Consider the following 19797-nt stretch of genomic DNA (forward strand, 5'->3'; position numbering starts at 1 on the left):
ACAGAAACCTGTAAGGATATGGAGCCAAAGACAAATGACAGCAGATATGGTACAGATAAGCAAGCACTGTTTAACTCTGGTGCATCATCACATCTACCCTTACACTGCCTGCGAGGTTAAGGTAAAAGTGACAGCTGTGCTAGTATACATTAACTATGCACACAACGCAGGCAGGCAGGAGACTGACCATTTCTCTTCCATCTCCCGTGGCGATATGGACGATAAAGTAACTTACAAGGTCAAGCTTGTTTTTTTTTTGCCTACTGCAATGTTTTATTTACTGTATGCCGCTGAAGTAAATTTCAAGTATAGCTTTTAGTGTTTCCTATAAAAAGCACTTTGAAATACATCTGTTTGTGCCAACAAGATCCCATGCCATGATCTGACCTACAACCACTTCCATCTGATCCATGATCATCTCAGCTGCTGTTCAAAATGTAATTTACAGTCCAGCGTTCTGTGGCCCTACATCTGGAAACTCCAGGTTTTCTTATTGCCCAAGTCTGAGTAAGGGAGCACAATTAAAAAGAAATCTTTTCAGCTCAGCTGAAGGGTAGGATTTAATCTGAGTAACCAGAAGAAATGATCCTGTGTTTCTAATGTCTTAAACAATGGCTGATATCCATTATATTCATCTTGCTATTTAGACAGCTTGATATCCTGACCACTCCCAACAGCACTTCCAATTGGTAAGTCTAAAGAAGATGATTGCAGAAAATCGTCTTAAGAAACCTAAACCAATGCCTGGTGAACCAGGCAGACTAACTGAAAGTAACTGTAGGTCAGTACAAAGGGTGCTGAACCCTGCTGCGTGTTAAACAGCTCCCATCACCGCCTGGTTTGTCTATCCACAGGAGGGCACTACTGACATGCGATCGAACGGCGGTGTAGATCGAACCCCTGCCCTTTAGGACCACCAACACACAATTCTCTGCGTGGCAGGCCACACTTAATGAACTCACTCATGCTGGGTGGGGCATTTGGAGGCTGAGCGCCATGGCAACCAATTTCCCCAGCCATACAAGGAAAACCTATTTAATCACATTAGATGATGTGTATCTCAAGGAATATTTCATTACCTTCTGGGCAAAAGTGTCCTGGAAAACACTTTTTCCATTACTACTCATCTACTAACACCCGTGCTGGAGCTGACTCTAACTACCACATTTATAGCCTGCTTTGCACTAAGAACAGAGAACATTAAAGTCACTATCACTTATCTCCTAGGCTTCTTCCTGGTGTATAGTATATACACACAAGGGGTCATGGAACAGTAAGTCTGTATTGATAGCATCTAGCATTATAAATGAATGGGTGTATATTAAGGATTTAAGGTACATTTCACCATCGCTCAGTAGCCACTCCCGCCGCGTCCAACCCAATGGTAATTTTTGGCATTTAGTGCTAACGAAGTAAGATAGCTAGATCTGCCAGCAGCAATCACTGAGAATGCAAAGACTGTGCACACAAACACTATATACATATATCCCATCATGCCCATCCATGTTTTAACTGTGTATCTAGTGCAGGGACATGGTCAGCCTAAGCTCACTCCAGGAAACAGTATGGGGCACATTTTGTTACACCATCATACCACAAATACTCATACAGCTCTGGAAAAAATTGAGAGTGTAAAAATTTCAGTTTCGCTCATTTTTCAGTTTATGGATATGTACCTGTGTAAAACATATTTTTTCGCAAACTCCAGCCTGGCTTTTTCCTGCTTCTCGTTAATGAAGGGCTTCTTCCTTGCCATATGGGTCGTCAGTCCTGCTTTTAGGAGCCTGTTATGAATTGTCCTAGCAGTGCACTTCACACCACTTAATGTTTCTCACTCTTTTTGATGGTCACTTGAGGTCATCCTTCGATTTTTGAGGCACTGCCGGATAAGTTGACAGTCATCAGAAAGTTGCTTCTGTCCTATACCTGGGAGGTTTTTGGTTATTGCCTGTGTCTGTTTTTGGTTATTGCCTGTGCCTGCCTTGCAATGTAGTCTTCTACCAGCAGAACCAGGATTAAACCAGGATGTTAAAATGCAGAAGTTTAAAAAATATAGTCGTCTCTTCATGTTTTACAGAGCTGTATATTAAAGGAATAATTGGAACAGAAAATGATTCCAATTTAGCATATTTAAATAAAATCTGACCTCCTCTTCGTTCAACCACAACAACACAGTTACTCAACATATCACCATGATGAAGCATCCAGTTTCCCTGGCCAGAGCAGAACGTCCCAAAGATGGTCTCAAGGAGCACCTAAGATATCACTCCAACAGCATTCAGAACATGAACAGTCCATCAAATCACTGTCAAAGCCGAGCCAGCTGAACCAGACACATGACCCGGTAAACAACACATCTGCATCCTGAGGCAGTAACGCAGGTCACAGGACGAATGGAGAGACACCGCCGGCAAGACAATGTCAGCCTGGTTATTGAAGAAATATGCTTGATTCATTTAAACGTTCTTGGGTCGTACCAATCCCTGCAGGCCAGGTGCAACGTAAGCTTGCCAACCTTGCACACTTGGCGGCATGCATGCACAGAAGCACGTATTCAGAAGGCCATGCACTTACTCAAACGCACACACCTACGCGCTCAAACCTGAATGAATGGCTCACATGTCAGCTCCATAAATCCAGACCGAAGGAGATGTTTCTATTACCAAGCACGGAAATGACCTTGCGTTCACCACCCTGATCAGTCAATCAAGCAGCGTGGCCTGATGGAAAGAAAGATGCAAGATTGGGGATCCTTCCTGTGAGCAGCAGAAGCCAGCACTCCAGGTATCACACCACAACCAACTTGCTCAATCCCCCACAATCCATAGAGGTGTGCTATAAAAATCCTCATGCTAATCAAGGTATATGTGTGACCCTCCCGAGAGCAGCCAGCGAAGCAGTTTAGATCCCAGGGGTGGACCAACTGTTATACCTGCTGTTGATTGAGCTACCAGACCTGCATTTCTGCAGTAAAACACAAAAGCAGAAAATTACAGGTTATGTACTAAAATGGCCCAATACAAAAAAATGCTGATAATATGCATTATACTAATAATAATAATAAAAATGGAGCACACACATCTGAACTCAGTGTGAATGACTAGAAAGGCTGGGAGGGGGGACACAGGAGTTGGACATGATGACAGATTATCATCTATCCCAAAACACCAAAGTTCTGAAGGGGGGGGGCTATCAACAAATATGAGGATATTGTTAATGTAATGGATTTGGAAAACAAGCAGCATTATTTTTGTGTTAGAGGAAGCAGTCTCCTGCATTAGCTTGCAGAAGGCCTTACATTTTTAGCATCAACAGACAACAGGATGCAGATTCAATCAGTCAGTCTGTCCTTGTCCTTAACAGGATATTCTACATATTCTTTAAGAAAAGTGAGCTGTACTTGTCAAAACTCAGACAACAGCAGTGATGGACCGATCGATTACTGGAGCTTAAAAGTGAAGACTACAGCAGCTTTAATTTGGTTTGTACAACAATAATGCAAGACATGAAAAGCACTGATTCTAGATGTTGGCCTCCTCGCTCAGAAAATTCACCATGTGAGGGGCGAAGCAGCAACCCCACAAGGATGTCACTCTGTCAGTGTTGTCAAGAAAGGCCAGCGTTGTCTCCAGAGGGGTAGCGGTAGAGGAGAAGTGGCGGAGGTTGCAGCAAAGCATACAGATGTCTTATCAAAATGCCCATCCTCCACTCACAGCTGTTCCACCCTGACCCCCACCCCCAAGCCAGTGAAAGACAGGAGAGGTGAAGGGGTCTGCTATTACTGCTGAAACTGCCTTACTTCAACTGCTGCTCTTTCAGCCAACAGGATAAACAAACAGACCAATTCAAGCCCAGGGTGCCATGCTGTGCAGAAGGCTGATCGGGGATCCCTTTCCGCAGATCACCATCGCTACCCTGTTTCTAAGGATACCTTGCATCACTTCGGGTTGCCGAGGATAGAAACAAGGCTTGCGAGCACATGATAGGTGGGGGTATCGACTCAACCACCTCTTGAACTCACTCACCGTCCAGATTGTTTTCAGAATCATTAAATCGCCCATTTGAGACACTAGACCTGACATATTTAATATTATACACTTAAACTCTAGTAAATTCTAGGGTAGGGGGATCTATCCCTATATATTTTTGTTTGAACTCCTTTTCCAAGATCACGTCAAGGTCACTCTCACTGCCTGATCTTAAGTAAACCAGAATTTTTCGGATCTACTGAAGCACATGGCCATTATCACAAGAGAAACCAGACCCTTCCTTATTCCATACTCAACTCTGGGCTCATTCAGAGAAGAGAGGAAGTGAAGACATTCATTTAGCCATCTGAAAAAAAAATGAAACGTAATCTTGAAAACATCCCTCTAGCGAAGCACAATTTGACATCCTAAACGCTCATCTTCCTTCCTTTACCCACTGCTTCCTGAAAGTTAATCCTGATGGCAAAGCGGTCACCAAGGATATATCATACTGGCGTTTAATTATAGAAACCTAAAAGATATTATTTTATGTCTTCTCAGCAAAATGCGATCAACAGCTATTTGTGAAGCTCGATGAAGACTGTCAACTGGATCATTGTCTCTCCCTGGTTATAGAAACATTATTATAGGATATACAAAAGAAACAACATAGGGTGCCTAATTTAGTCAAAATGAGAGTATACTCATGCATATTCTTTTTAATCACTATTTAGGGAACTATCATACATCCATTAATTCGTCCACCAGCCATTTACCCATTATACAGTGAGAGGTAGTGAGATCTTACTTGCTCAGGCATAATGAGCATGTTTCCAGGGGACCATAAGGATCTAATACATGGTCCTTGAATAAGTGCCCTGGACAGGTACTAAAAAAATATACCTCTTCTTCTCCCTAGCTAGTGGGGAGAACTGAACCAAATTGCATCGGCTTTTCAGGGAATCCCAAGATACATCAAATTACTCCAGTTAAATCAAGTGAATGCACAAGTAAACAAATTATGTACACACATAACCGATTGAAAGCTTGAGTACACTTGCTTCTGGAAACAAGATGTTTGGTACCCAGCCATATTAAATAAAATTGAAGGTTATTTCTAAATCTTGGATTCCACAAAAGAGCCACCTTTTGCCTTCAAAGCAGCTTCACAAACGTGAGGCATTCGGTTGATAAGCTTCAGCAGGAAATCCCCTGGTATGGTTTCTGAGCTTTAATTCCTAGAGATGTGGGATGCTTGTGGGTTGTTTTGCTTTGACTTCTCCCCTGTGTGAATCATACAAGTGATTGAGGTTTGCAGACTGGGCAGGTCAGGTCATTAGTCTGGATCGCCCTTCACTTTCCTTCTTCACCAAATATTTCTTGCAGAGTTTTGGGTTGTAATCCTCTGGAGGACTGTCCAATCAGCTATTATCCCGATGAAACAGAATGCCTTTGAGGTATGCTATGATAGCTATACTGGTCAAGATGTGCATAGAACATAGATTTGGCAATGATCATCAGTCACCAGCAAAATAACTCCAGGTCATAAGTAGTTCGACCCAAATAATTCATATTTTAACTCATCGGTCCAACACTCCTGTTAACAAACATTTGTACAATATATAGCATATATAACCATGATTTCAAGCAGGTGTGTTTAAATATTAGCAGCTGCTGTATGTGTGTGTGTGTGTGAGATCTATTTTTGGAGGTAGGACAGATTTCCTGAGGACACATTTATATATGCTGTTAATAACAGACGGCTGGTCCTCAAAATTACGAATGAAAAGCAATCAAAACAATGGATGGAAAAATACAAAATGGGACAAAAAAAGAAAACAGCACTATGAAAACAGCATTCCATACACAGTGGTTATTAGCCAGCATGTAATGGAACAGCTTCCACACCAAGGTTTCTTTTTTTTCCTGGGGGGGGGGGGGGGGTCAACTTCACAATGACAGCATCGAAACGATGCGGGACTTGGTTGCCATGGTGACCAACACGGATGTTTGCATCCAAGCAGATCTCGGCATGCACATGTGTGTTGTCCACCGGCAGCGCTAGAAAAGACACCCAATTTGTTGTTTTCCTCTAAGAAATAAAAGATGTACCTTTTTATCACCTGGTATTTCCCTGCAGGACCAGTGTGCCTGCCAGGGGCTTCCCACGATAATTGGAAATTTGAGCTGGCAGTGGCGTACATATGGGAGTGGTGGTGGGGGAGTTGGTTGGATTATGGCTTAGGTGTGAATGTTGGTGCTCCAGCACCAGAAAACCAGGTGATTTCACCAAAGCACTGCAATCTTCTCCTCTGCCTGCCTCAGACTCTATCAAGTAGCCCCAGTCTGGGATCATGCGGCAGGGACTGATATCAGGGATATTTCCGAGTGACATTCAGACAGGAGCACCACTACACTTTCCTGTTAAAACCTATACCTCCTGGCCAATCCTGGGGATGGGGTGTTGATGTCAATCAGAAGCTAAATGAGAAACATTCATGTTAATCTGGCCCCACATCGTACAATCAATTCACATAATAAACTGTCAGATTCCATTCCACTTCATTCTTGTTTTATTCCATTGTGAATACCACTTGTTGGGTTATTGTTATCTGCAGTGCCTACGTGCTGCCTACTGTAACACATGCAGCTTTTTGAAATATATGCCAATTAAACAAACTGAAGACTACGCCCCATTATAACAAAAGCAGTCCACTACCATGTATCACCTATTGAAAAACTGGCTGGCGCACTTATTTCAGCAGGTTTGCTACCCATGCAAGGGTGGCATTTTTGTGGGTTGTGCAGCTGCAATTAAATAATTCTGTTACAGCCTTTTGGTCTGGAGAAGGCACCAGGTTGGATACTACCTTACTTACTGAATCCCCTGACGAGTGCTTTCAAACAAGATAGAAAGACAGAAATATGAGCAATTTTTCAGTAGCTCTGGGAAGTGAATGGATTGGAAAATACTATTTTTGCTAGTCATGTAGCAGTTTAAGGAGATCTCCACATAAATAGGAAGACAGACATCTCAGTATTGACGCACCGTCCCCGTAATTTTTGTGCTTGATTGTGTGATTCCTCTTAAAAATAAGATAACAGGCAATAAAATAATAGGTGCAGAAGAGCACAATGAGCAAAAACAATTTTCATCAAGCAGAGTGCATCTCAGTTTCTTGCCTCACTCTAGTTGCATTAAAAAATTATCCTTCTCTGGCAAAAGCGATCAAGCCTGTTTTGACAAACAATAGATTCCCCCGTAAGCCCCACTAGTTTAATGAATCTTTTTTTTCTCCCGATCTCTCAAGGCTGGGGCACAACGATAATCTCTGCGAGCTAATAATCTCCGTGGCGCCAATTCAGTCAGGTGCTTTAGGGAGTCCCGACGCAAAAACAAAAACAAGAAAATGAGATTTGACCATCAGCTACCTGGGGTGACATTGCAACAACGTGGACCTTAGGGGTGTGCTCAGTTAATACAGATGCTCCATTGCTTAAGGTCCGCAAGTGAATTGTGGGACAGTGCAATATTTCACCCTGATTTTGGCAGATGCAAGCTTCACGTGACCATTTTGCAGAATGAGTGGATTAACGTCCCCCAGCATGCCGATCAGATCCTTACTGCGCTCCCATGAAATATTCACAACATGCTCCGGTCTGCCTCGGTGGCCCCTTTTGCCCTTTAGTAATAATTAATCCCATCTGTCCATTGCCCCCCTCCCTGTTAAACAGGGACAAGGTGGGAGGTGGGAGCCAAGTGTTTGTCCCCAGGAGATTTAGCACATGCAGTTTTCATGAACCTTCATGGCTCAGACAGTTTCACAGCCACAGCAATATGATGGAAGTGAGATCTGTGCTGGAGATGCCCCCCAAGCATAGTGCATAACATATAATTACATATAAACAAGCAGATTTAAGACTATTCACTCTCATACCAGCTCAACAGTACTCTCAAATTTAGCTACCATCACTAAACATTTGTACTGTTGGGCATGTGTACACTTCTTAATGATGTTTATCATGTCTGGGTGGTGCAGCCATTATTTGACCCAGCATTCTGTTTCACCACGTTCAAAATAAAATGGCAGGCTTGTTTAATCCTGACCTCATTACAGCCCTTTGAAGGGCCGCCACTCTATGGTGCTTTTATTATCTGGCTCTAGCTTAGCGGGAGAGCATTCATTACCGCATGGCTCAAGATTCCAAGCCTCAGCATTTCCCATTCCATTACGGTCGTGGTCATTTCTGGAGCATGCCTGTATTGATGGCTAAATGATCCTGTTACCAAACCTGACAGGGAATATAAATATCACCTTTGAAATCGCAAAGAGAAGCCACGATCTACAAGAGCACCAATTAGCATACCATATTTGGAGACGAGAGTCCCTCCATTGACCAAAGAACAAGAGGTGCTCCAGTAATAAACATGAAGTCAAGATTCTCTAGATAAAAGTGTTAGTTAATGAATGAATTAAACCCATAATGCTTTATGTTGTAATGCTTACACGCTCATTTAAAAGGGACAATGAATGGGCTGTTGGAGAATTAGCTAAAGGCTCAAGCAGTCCTTGAGAAGTAGTGACCAAGAAACCTAAGACCACCAAAACAGGATGCCAATGGTCCTGAGTGGTTTGGTGGCAACTAAGCGAGGCCCTCTTAGCTCAAGAAGCAGCCTGCCCATGCATACGGAATGGGGTGGGCAACCTGCCACAGCGACAGCCGTACAATCCAGCTACAAACAGGGAGAACATTTAACTGTAACCACAGAGAAATGCTAAGGGGCCAAAAATTACACTGATACAGTCGGTCCACCCCGATGCTAATAGCTCAGAAACAAAGTTTATTTTGACTTAATAATAATAATAAAAAGATGAAGAAGTACTAGAAGAATTCAAATTAGCTATGTGTCCGTTTTTTGTACACAAAGCCAGAGCCAGAACAGCCGCAGGTAGCAATATCTGCCTGGACGGGCTGACATGTGAAATAACTTCTATCTTTGCAGACTCCTCTTGCAAGACGGTGTCCTGATGAGCATTAGGCAACACAGAGAGCAGTTTAATAACCAGGCCTACCTCAGTCATTCCTCCCAAGTCTTGCGGAACCTGAAACACCAGGGTTTCCCCAGCAAGAGATAAACCAAACCTATTAGCCGAAGGCACGCACGCCCACCCACCTCCGTTTAGATAATCTGATCTTACACTGTGCATTACGGAGTTTCCGGGCTCCATTAAAATGAAATCCAGCAGGCTCCAGATATGGGCAATGCCAGCACAGAGGGCTCTCCTCACTCCTGCACCCCCCCAGTTCTGAATAACCCTTTCAATTCATGGGCTATTTCAGAGCTGACATGCCTGGCACCGTACTCCAGGATAGCATCCATATCATATGCTATCACACCATTCAAGCTGTGAAAATTCAAGTATACAAAGTGTAGAAAAAATGCAAACCTTGGGCATCTGTGAGACAATAATATAAAATGAAATAAAAGTAGAATTGAATCTTCTGGGCAGTAGGGGTGAGGCATGTAAGATTTCAGGCAGAATTCCAGTTGCTATGAATCGAAGCTCATCTGGGGCATTCCTCTACCAAAGGCATCTCTGATAATTACTGTGACCATTATTGTTAAATGTGAACATTTTGGCACTGGAAAGCGAGAATCAGCAACATTCAAGAGCAGCGTGAAGCTACAGAGCTAGGAGGCATGACCCTGGGCAGTATGGTGATAAAGAACAGGATGCCACCCAGTCACAACCCTGGACGCAAACGATATGACAAAAGACATGACTCACACGGAAAAGACAAAACCCAAAGTAGGCATCGTGTGCCACACAAGGACACTTCACAGAAGCCCACAATATTGAATTCCCCGGATAAGGAAACGTGCATATTTAAACCAAGTGATGGTGGAGATATCCATTAAATATCTGCAGGTTAGGAGGGGAGTATGGAATCAAAAGGATTCTTTAGGACGAGGGCTGAAACAGTGAGCTAGTGGGGTGGGGTGGTGTGTGGAGTGCAAATCCCGCCCCTCCTCTCCCTTGCCATCCCCTCCCCCCATCTTCTCTCCCATGCTGAAGTTGACCTTGGAGTGGCAGTTGCATTCTGCCTGCTGCTCCCCACCCTCCCAATTCCAAGCCATCGCCAGGGACGTCCCAAAGTCGCTCTTAAACATGGTCACAAAGCCACCGAAGATGTTGGCTTTACCATCAGCCACACCACAAATGCCACAGGCCAGTTGCTCTGGCCGTGGTGCCCAGGCACATCTGACCCTCCTGCATCATCAGCTTTTGCGTTGGCCATGTCAAAGGAAACGTCAACTCAGCATGATACATCGGAAACAGACCAAACTGCAGTGCCAGTGTCTAATAAATAAATAATAAAACTATGATCGCTCATATATAATGTATGAAGCGTTTCATTGTACACAAATTACTGTAAAGACCAATAAAATATGGGATGTTTCAAATTTCTTCATATACTTCATTTCATACAATGGATGCTATGAATTTTCTATCTGGATATGTGATATTAAACCCTCAAAAGGGGTGGAAAAAATCAATCTTTTAAATTCAGGAAGTGTATATACAGGTATACAAAATGTTCTGCAGAAAGGAAACATAAAAAGGTCATGCAGGTCATCAGTACAAGGTTTCACATGCCCATAATACAAATAGCTGTGTTGTATTGATATAAGAAATGATAGCGGTAAATACAAAATATTCTTGGATGAAATCACAAATAGGATGCTTATTTATTTTTACATCCACAACAGTGGCAAAAACAAACACCACGGAAGCTCAAGCACACTTTTTCCTGCCCCCATCAGCAGCACATCCAAGGACAGAAGCTACCGGACACTCAAAAGCAGCCTTGCATCAGCCTGACTGAAAACGGGAGGCAATGTAAAGCACCTCCCATGAGACTTGGGGTGGGGGAGGATTTCATGTAATTAATTAATTAATTAATTAATTTTTCTTCAGCGATAAACATTTGGTTCTTTGTTGCCTTGTTACCATTGTTGCCTTTGCTCTACAGAGGGAACCGAAAGAAGCCAGATTGGAGGGATACTTTATGTCTCCGTACCTATACAACATAACGACAATGTTCTGAGAATCACTCTACGATTATATGAAGCAGTATCCGCAAGCATGAAGACACCCAGAAGGCGTTTCTGCCAGGTGCCTCAGGCCACCCCCCCACCATTCCTGGGTGCTCCGTCCGCTCCTCCACAAAAGGGGTTATGCAATCACCGCCTTACTCGTTATGTAAGAGCAGAGCCGGAGAACAGAATTTCTGCAGCCTGGAGAATGAGATTCCAGAAGGATAAAGTGATCCGAGTTTTGGGAAAACAATCGCCTCCCCTCCCCCCTCTGCTGAATTCCCAACACTGCTGCCCCACACGGCTAATGATGAACGATGCCTGATGCGACTCGAGGTTAAACAACGGTACCAGATCTCATGTCCCGGTATCCCCTGGCGAGCCAAGCAAGGAGAAGACGCCCGTCACCTTGGTTAACTTGCAGCTCACGGGCGGGCTTCCCTCTGATGCCTCCGTCCTGTTTCCCGGATCCCCCGGAATTCTGTGAGTCCCAACGTGTTAGCATGGCATGCTGTGGAGCTCACCACCATGCAGAGGTAAACAGTTCTTCTCCAGGTGCAAACAGATAATCCATGTAGCATCCCCCCACCATTTAGACAAGTTGATCCAGCTCTCAAATATTTACAAAGTGGAAAATGGACAGGTAAGGAAAGCACAGGGAGCCCGGATTAATCGGAGAGGTTGAGCTATCTCCGTGGAAGTCGGCAGCTGTATGGAGCAGCACACTGGCCACATGTTTGGCTCTTCAGTAAACTGTGTGGAATTCTCCATCTTTCACTCACATCCCACCTAACTGTCATCTCCAGCTCATCGGGCACACACCTCAGGAAGCAAGGACTTGGGTGGGATAGCACGCACCTGGGAGGCAGGCGGGGGTGGCAGCATGGGCATGTGCCGAGGCTTCGCCCACAGTTAGGCATCCCCCCACCCTCCTCCCCTGGGGAGGGACAGCAGATGCTTACCTGGGACCTGATGGTGTGCTTCCCGGACTCCAGAGGCGAGCTGGTCTGCCGATCGGAAGACTCGCGCGGGAAAGGAGAGGCGGGGCCTCCAGTAAGGAGAGTGAGATGAGCGGCACGGCTTCTTATTCTCTGCCCGGCACCAGGATAGACACGCACATGGTAACAAATTATCCCCTGTGCAGAAAAAAAAAACAAAGACACGCGCACACAGGAGACGAGTAGACGCTTCCGCCGTGCTGCGTGTGCGTGCGTGCCTGCGTGTGGTGTGCGCGTGTGTGTGACAGCAAGAGAGTGAGGGATGCAGTGAGAGCAAGCAGCAGGAGAGACTCGGCGACTGTTTAACGGAGCGCTGTCACACGGTAGTTTCTTCGGAATCCCTCCAGTGAACAGGGGCCTGCGTGACGGAGACCTTGCCTCTGATTGGCTCCGAGCAGGAGACATGCCCGGAATATGTAATCCGGCGGCAGTAAACCAGGATGACCCTTTCATCTCACATTAGCATCTCCCCACCCCCACTTCCCTGTTCCTGGGGGCACAAATGACAATCAAGGACATCAAACAGCCAATGTCCCCTATGGGATGTGGGCGGGTAGGGGTGAGGAACAGGACTAAGTGTGTGTGTGTGTGTGTATGTGTGTGCGCAAGAGAAACAAGGATGTGCACATACACACACACAGGCAGGCAGGCAGAAATGGAGGTCTCGCCAGAGAGCACCAGAGCATGTCACGGCACAGACGTGATTTCCCCCGAGAAAGCGCCAGCAGCACAGGGGTGCACACACGCACATACACACACACAGTCACACAAATCCTAGTGAATAATCAAGCCGTTAGGAAATAATCTGGTTTGTATAATTTTCACTATGTCAGTTTCAAACAGCCTGCCGTTTTAATGGCAGCATCATCCTAGTCACTGTCTTAGTCAATGGCTGCTTAGGTTTAAATATTTCCTTCCTGCTGTTCACTGTCAATTTGTCGAACCTCATCATTTAATCAAAAATAAAATATTGTCTAATATGCCAAAAAATAAATATATGTTTAAAAAAGTTTGATGTTAGAAATGTCATAAACAATAAACAATTATTCCCTTTCATTTGGTTATACTATGGAAATAGAGACAGAAGTATAAAGTACAATGGCGTACCAAGTCTAGTACACAGTAACGTTCATTTCCTGTACCACAATCTACACCATCATTCAGAACAGCAGGGGCAGAGTGAAGAGTCCACCTGACCACTAGAGGTCAGCACCTCTCACCTGGAATACTTTCCACTGTACCCACATCCCAGTTTAGGTAGGGAACCTTAATCTCAAATCCATTTTCCCATTTTTGAGGTCTCTGCTTTTCCCAAAAGTTGTATCATAGTCCAGACATTGCTTCAGTGTTGAATTCTGTTTATCCCTGTGGTAGTGCACATCTAGTCTACACGGCTGCCTGATATCTGACTATTCTCATGAAATGTGCCTTGCACCTTTTGTGACTCCTTGTCCAGTTCACTTTCTGCTTATAAATTGTCCTTCAGTCAGGCGCTTGCTGTAACAAAACTACAGAATCTTAACAAAGGGTGTTTCATCAATATTAAATGTAGTAAGCACCCAGGGACCGTTCTGGACACCTTGTCAATAACACATTACCACCGGTATGCCTGTGTTCAGATGAGACAGCCTCAGTTTAAGAAATCAAACTATACAGTTAAAGACACTTTTCCACTAAACCAAACAGCTCTAACCTGAAGTGACATTTCAAGGTTTACAAAAAGTTATGAAACATTTAACTTGTATTTAAGCACTGGGTTTATACTGGCCATGTTTATAAATCAAAATAGAATTTAATTACAGCTCAGACTGTAAAAAGCTCAGATTCAACAGCCAGGCCCTGTGACAGTTTTGCTAGAAAATAAAATTAGATTGACACTGGCCACTCATGCAACACCCAAATCACCTGTCCAGGCCACCGTGGCAATGCAAGTTCAGCCATATTGGATCAATGAGAAGAGGCTTCCCAGCTTTCTCTTCTTCCTTTCACTGTGGCAGTATGATTTTAAACAAGATTTTTTTCTGATGCTGTATTAACCAAAAGCATCAAAGGACCTAGGGCGGTTTCCGATCTTGATTTTACTCTTTTATTCATGTTCTCCAACAATTCTTTTATTACATTTAAACAACGCTTTTCAATAAAGGCTACCGGGTTTTTAACACGTTTCAGGAGAAAAACAACAGCGAAACGATCCTAGAGTGGGCGGTATTCTGATGGTGCTGTTAGGTGGCTGCCCAGTGAAAATATGATTTGTGCAACAGGCTGACATGAAGTGGTCTAATGCCTGTTCCCCTAGGCCACCTTCTGACACCCCAGCCTTACAGCAAGGCTGACAAGTAACACTGGGAAAAATATATAAAAATCTGTGTACCCTTCTTCCTGCCTTCACGTGAGCTTTGGATTCTGAAGTGTAAGCAATGTAGTGCTGAAATTTTTTTTACAAAAGGTCACGTACAAAGACCTACAGACTGACTATCAGGTAGAGCTTCTTTGAAGGACTGACATCCTTAGCCAGCTGGCCTTGCGTTCTACATTTGGTCATTAAAAAAGGATGGAGGTCTAAGTTATAAGCTGCTATTACATCCATCCCTACATTTATCCATTTATTTATTCAGTACAGGGTCATACAGATCCTGGAGCCTTTCCCAGGAATTGTAGGACACAGGGCAGGAGGACACTCGTGATGGGACTTCAATCCGTCTGAGCGCGCACGCACACACACACACACACACAAAATCAAACACTATAAGCAGTTTCACAGTATACCAGCTAAACATGGCAGTTTACATTGACTTTTCATACCTTGTCCTTCTGACATCATAGTGCTTGCTCTGGTAAGAAAAAGCAATACTCCCAAGTTTTAGGATGCACTATTGTCTTTCTGTTTAAAGTGATACAGTTCACAGTTTGAGGACCTAGAAACCATCAGCTACCCAGCACATCCAAAAAAATGGTTCTTCAGGGGTGGTGATTGACAAGTCTTTAAGACTGCCCCTTCCTGATGAAAAAGTGGCAATTAACTCATTGTTACAGTATCTCAGAACTGGCAAATGAACTGGCTCAGATCTGCAGTATGAGTTTAAGGACTTTGCCCGGAACAAGCCCTTAGATTCTAGGTGTTAGGTTTCCTTTAAAGAAAGGCTTCTGTGGTTTGGATTGATGTAGACCTTTAGTTCAAGAAAGAAGTATTTTAACATGGTGTAAAAGGTGCCAAGTTCAGTCTTCTTATTAATAACTGGCCAGGCCAATACAATATTACGGATAACTGGCCAAGTACAGCTGGCTTCTTTTTAGTAACAGTTTCAAGCTTAACAGCAACAAGGTCCAGTCACAGTCAATAAGATTTACAGCATTCAAGGTCATGTGACCACAATAACATGAGATGGTCCTGAGCAATAAAACCAACCTCCATGATCACATTACAGAAAAATGAAATAAATCACAAACTAGGGAAGGCAGAAATGAAGTCCTACAGCCATCTGCGCTTGGAGATTATTATTTGGCTGGAGAGTTAATGGAAACACTTTGCCAGGACTCGATCAACAAAGGAAACATCTGAAGCATTTATCTATGAATGCCACAGTGCTTGCTTCTTTTTGGCATTACCTAGAAATTATTAATTTTTTTTTTATCTGGGAATGAAACCAGGTAGGGGCAGCATGGTGAGTCAATGGGTAGCCCTACAGTTTCCCAGGAATTCCAACCCTGGCCCAATTTTTGTAGGTTTTGTATTGGATGACTGGATGAAAACTGATTTAAAATCTGCCACTTTAAAATTTCATTGTGATATAACTGATTCAATTTCTTTTAAACTCATATGGCACAGATACCAAAGATCTGCCACAGAAATGTTATACTTTAAAGAACTGTATTACAGCTTTTTAAAAGCCTTAAGGAAACGTCTAGCACTTTAAATGTATCTCTTTCAAGAACTGCCTTACTTTCAAAAGCGTTTCTTTTGTTAGAATTTTAGAGAGAAAAAATAGCAACGATTTAAACTTCTCTAACTGACGTGCTAAGCACTTAAGCTTGTGGGAAAGAACGCCTAAGGATCAAATGTGGAGTCAATAATTGAACCTTGTCAACATGCTTTGAAAGTAAACAAAAAGCAAACCTACGAATTAAATACAGAACGCAGAACAAAACCGTCAAATGCAAAGTCCTGTTCACCTCAATGAGAATGGAATAGTTGTCTTATATATTATAGGGCTGCCACTGACGACTATTTTTCTATGTAATCGAATATTTTACGGATTGGTCGATTAATGTTCTTCCAGAAAATTATACAGAAAGCTTAAGTTATTATTTTTTTTACAACTACAATCTGTGTTATTGCAGGGCTTTACACAATGGACGCCGGTTTTACTGCACTATACAGATTATTTTCGCCCACAATTCGATAAGCAAATCAGTAATATGCCTAAAATATTAATTAGATGCGTATTATGACGCCCAGAAGTTAGTAATCTGGCTAAATTCAGCGTATCCTTATGCTTATTAAACTCGGTTAGCGGAGCGCCCCATGCTATTGTTTTTGTATATCATGGAACTACAACGCCTTTTAAAAGAGGAGATATTGTTGGTAAACAAGGCTTTAAAAATGGTGGTGTGGCGCTACTTTTTGCTGATTAAAGTTCAACACGTTTTATTGATAAACATAGTATTCGTTTTTATTTCAGTTCACGAATTATTTTCTATTACTTAGTCTTCGTTTTCGTTCCAATTTTACTTTACGATAATAACAATGGTCTAAATTCCAAGGAAGCCCAATGCGCACGAACGCACAATGGCACCGTCAAACCACGTAGAATAAGACCAGATTTCAGCCTAAAACATATTCACTGGAAATACTAAAGTAGCAGGCAGACAACTTCATGGCTTTAGCAATGAGTGTATTTAGCAACAACAAGGACAATATATGTTTAAAAAGCTCTAAGCGCTAATGGTAATTTGATTAACATGAACAGACAATACTTATCGGGCTTTTTCCTATTCTGGCGGTCCATCGTCCAGAACAGTGCCTGCGAGTCCAGGCCCTCGTGCGCAGCGCTAATGCCCCTATAGTATGGCATCGAGCTTTGCACAGTGTGAAACCACCTTTTTTGTGATAATTTGAATTACTCACATACTTGCGTAGTGATATTAAAGTAAAACATTTGTTATAATGAACTAAAAAGTTTTAGAAATCATAATGGTAATTTGATTAAAATATTTTTTAAAAAAGATGCGTCAATTTCAAATATCGATGTCGACGCATTTTTCAGCGTCGACGTCATCGATCATGTCGACTAATTGCGGCCGCCTTATTATATATTAGATACGGTCAGAATAATAAAGAAACTTAGGAAAAACTCACTATTTTTGTAATGTCAGCAGGCATAACAGAAATGTACAACATGTGAGATAGGTGTTAGTCACTAATACAGTTGATAAGGATAGTATCTGGCAGAAATCTGTCGGGGGGGGGAGTATTCCTAGCATTATCCTCTCCCAAACACATCACGTTCTGTAAATGACCATCCTGATCCAGGTATAAGGATTACAATGCTTTAGATGTAAGTATGTTTACCAGACACAATCTATTCCCACAGTGTGAAAATGCCAGTCAAGGTGCTGTAGACAAATGTGCTGAACTTCCGACAAGTAACCAACAGCACCCACATGACACCTCCGTTGATGGCCGAAACAAGATGAAACGCTCTTCAAGGAGAACACCCCCAAAAAAAAACAACTTGGGAAATAGAACAGCCCAGCGAGGTCGGCTGCCAGACGAGGTCCAGACTAATTTGGTAGGGTGTGGCATAAAAAGGGGGAGGCTGACACGCTGAGGAAAAGCGTGGTGCCCCCAGGGGGATAGACGCAGCTTGCTGTCAGGATCACCAATCACATTTTTCCTGGTTAAATGTCAAGTGTAACTAATTTGATGTTTTCCCCCCTTTGGAGCTTCCCTCCCTCTTTCTCTCTGCAAACCCACATTAGTATGACTCACTCCGTGTTTTCACTGCATGTGCACCCCGCACCGACTTCCAGCTGAGGCAAAGATAACCAGACTACAAATGGGCTCCTTAATTGATTCCCCCTTCCTTCATCCAACATACTAAAAGTAATTTAAGACCTCAGAACACGTATTAATCCAACACAATCCCACTGTCTTTTCTATTTTAAGTCTCATTAATATAAGAAAATCATCGGTTTCTAGACGAATTCAGCAGGGAAATACATATGGGATGATTTAAATGATAAATTATTTAACGCAATTTAAATATCTATTGTGATTTACGTTGTCATATAACTACCCTTGCCTTTAGTGAGAGATAAGGTCTTAATTGCTGTCAGTGATTATCCGATACCGTGCTGCTTGATCTGGCTACCTCCAGTCTCTGTTTACTAATAGGTGTTTATGACAAGCAGAGAACGATTTTTCGTTGTCATTAATTAGTAAAAGGACACAGCCGACATGATAAAAAAAGACTTAGATTTCCACCTTGCCTGTGTTGTTGCTGTCGCCCCTTGCGTGCATCCTGCCGTCGTCGGGGTGAGTGGCTCCGGTGTCCCCTAGGTGTCTGCAGACCAAGCCCACTGGGTTTCCACCGCGTACTCGCGGGTCTTTTAGTTCACTATATTAAATCTAGCCGATCCCCAGGCAGGTAGCCTTTCCATTAAATAAGTAACTTTCGTTTTCCGGAATATTTTCAGCTATTTGCCACACAAAAGTATTCAAGATGTTCAATTGAAGAAGGTAACTCAAGGCAGATAACGTTTTTGCGCAGGGTGCCCAGCTGTTTAAGACGCTGGACGCCGGAAAGGAGCGACGACTAAAACTGTCGGTTTATTATAGCCACCAGTTAACATTAAAATTTAGCGTGATTATCTCCTAAATAACCAGCTTGTCCCTAAGAGAGATTCACGCTCTCCTCCTCGGTGTTAAATACGGACATATTAGGGTTTACAAAGTCGCCTAGATGACAGTCCTTTCCCTATGTCATTTACAGTTGGAAGGATGTGCTTTGTACGTAGTAAAAATAACTGCACTTTACCGAACTTCCCATACACGCCTGATAATAAAATTCTTCATAGTATAGCGTTTTCTTCAAAGACTTAATAACAGCGGATCCTCAATAGATGTTGGCCACAGCCACATATTACAGAAACGAACGCTCCGACTCTGGAACTGAACAGATCACCGCGAGACAGCGAAAGCCCGCCAAACTACCGCTTAAATAACCTTTCTCGTGCCTGCTTTCATGTTCAGGGTCAAAGTCAACCGTGGATGTGAGTCGCGCATGCGCCAGCATTATAAGCCAAGAAGAAAAGCAATTAAAACTAACTAAAAATAGCACAAACTAAAAGCAAACCAAATACAAAACAAACGCATGTGTCCTGTACCTATGAGGGACCTTGCCAGTGTCAATAAAGACACTTAAAGGTAATCTGCCTTTTTACGAAAATTCATTCAAATACATGAGATGGGCCTTAATTTTTCTTTCAGAGATCTACAATATGTTACTGCACCTTGATCAAATCAATAACTCTACATGTGTGTGTGTGTGTGTGGACGTGATACCTTGATTTTTCTGTCTACCCAACTGCTTATCCAGTAATAGGGGATACCCTAGAGAGGGCAGCGAAGTTGTGTATATATCATGTTAGATAGATACATGTGTTTTCATATACTTAGGAAGATCAAAGCAATAGTACGCTTAAGCACAGCCAATAATAGAGTGTTTGC

General features: G+C 43.0%; 1 protein-coding gene across 4 annotated transcripts in view; it reads right to left on the reverse strand.

Annotated features, from left to right (window-relative positions):
- syt1a (synaptotagmin Ia) overlaps positions 1 to 19258 on the reverse strand; it is a 161755-nt gene extending 142497 nt beyond the window's left edge. For 2 of the 4 annotated variants that reach the window (XM_049024276.1, XM_049024247.1), the window contains exon 1: positions 12033 to 12490. The gene's annotated coding sequence lies outside the window, so the exon portion shown is untranslated. Of the gene's footprint in view, positions 1 to 12032; positions 12498 to 18552 lie in introns of those variants that run through there. The other 2 variants (XM_049024257.1, XM_049024294.1) reach the window with 2 other exon arrangements.
- Between the last annotated feature and the right edge of the window lie 539 nt (positions 19259 to 19797).

Source organism: Brienomyrus brachyistius, chromosome 1, assembly GCF_023856365.1.
Source record: "Brienomyrus brachyistius isolate T26 chromosome 1, BBRACH_0.4, whole genome shotgun sequence".
NCBI lineage: Eukaryota > Metazoa > Chordata > Actinopteri > Osteoglossiformes > Mormyridae > Brienomyrus > Brienomyrus brachyistius.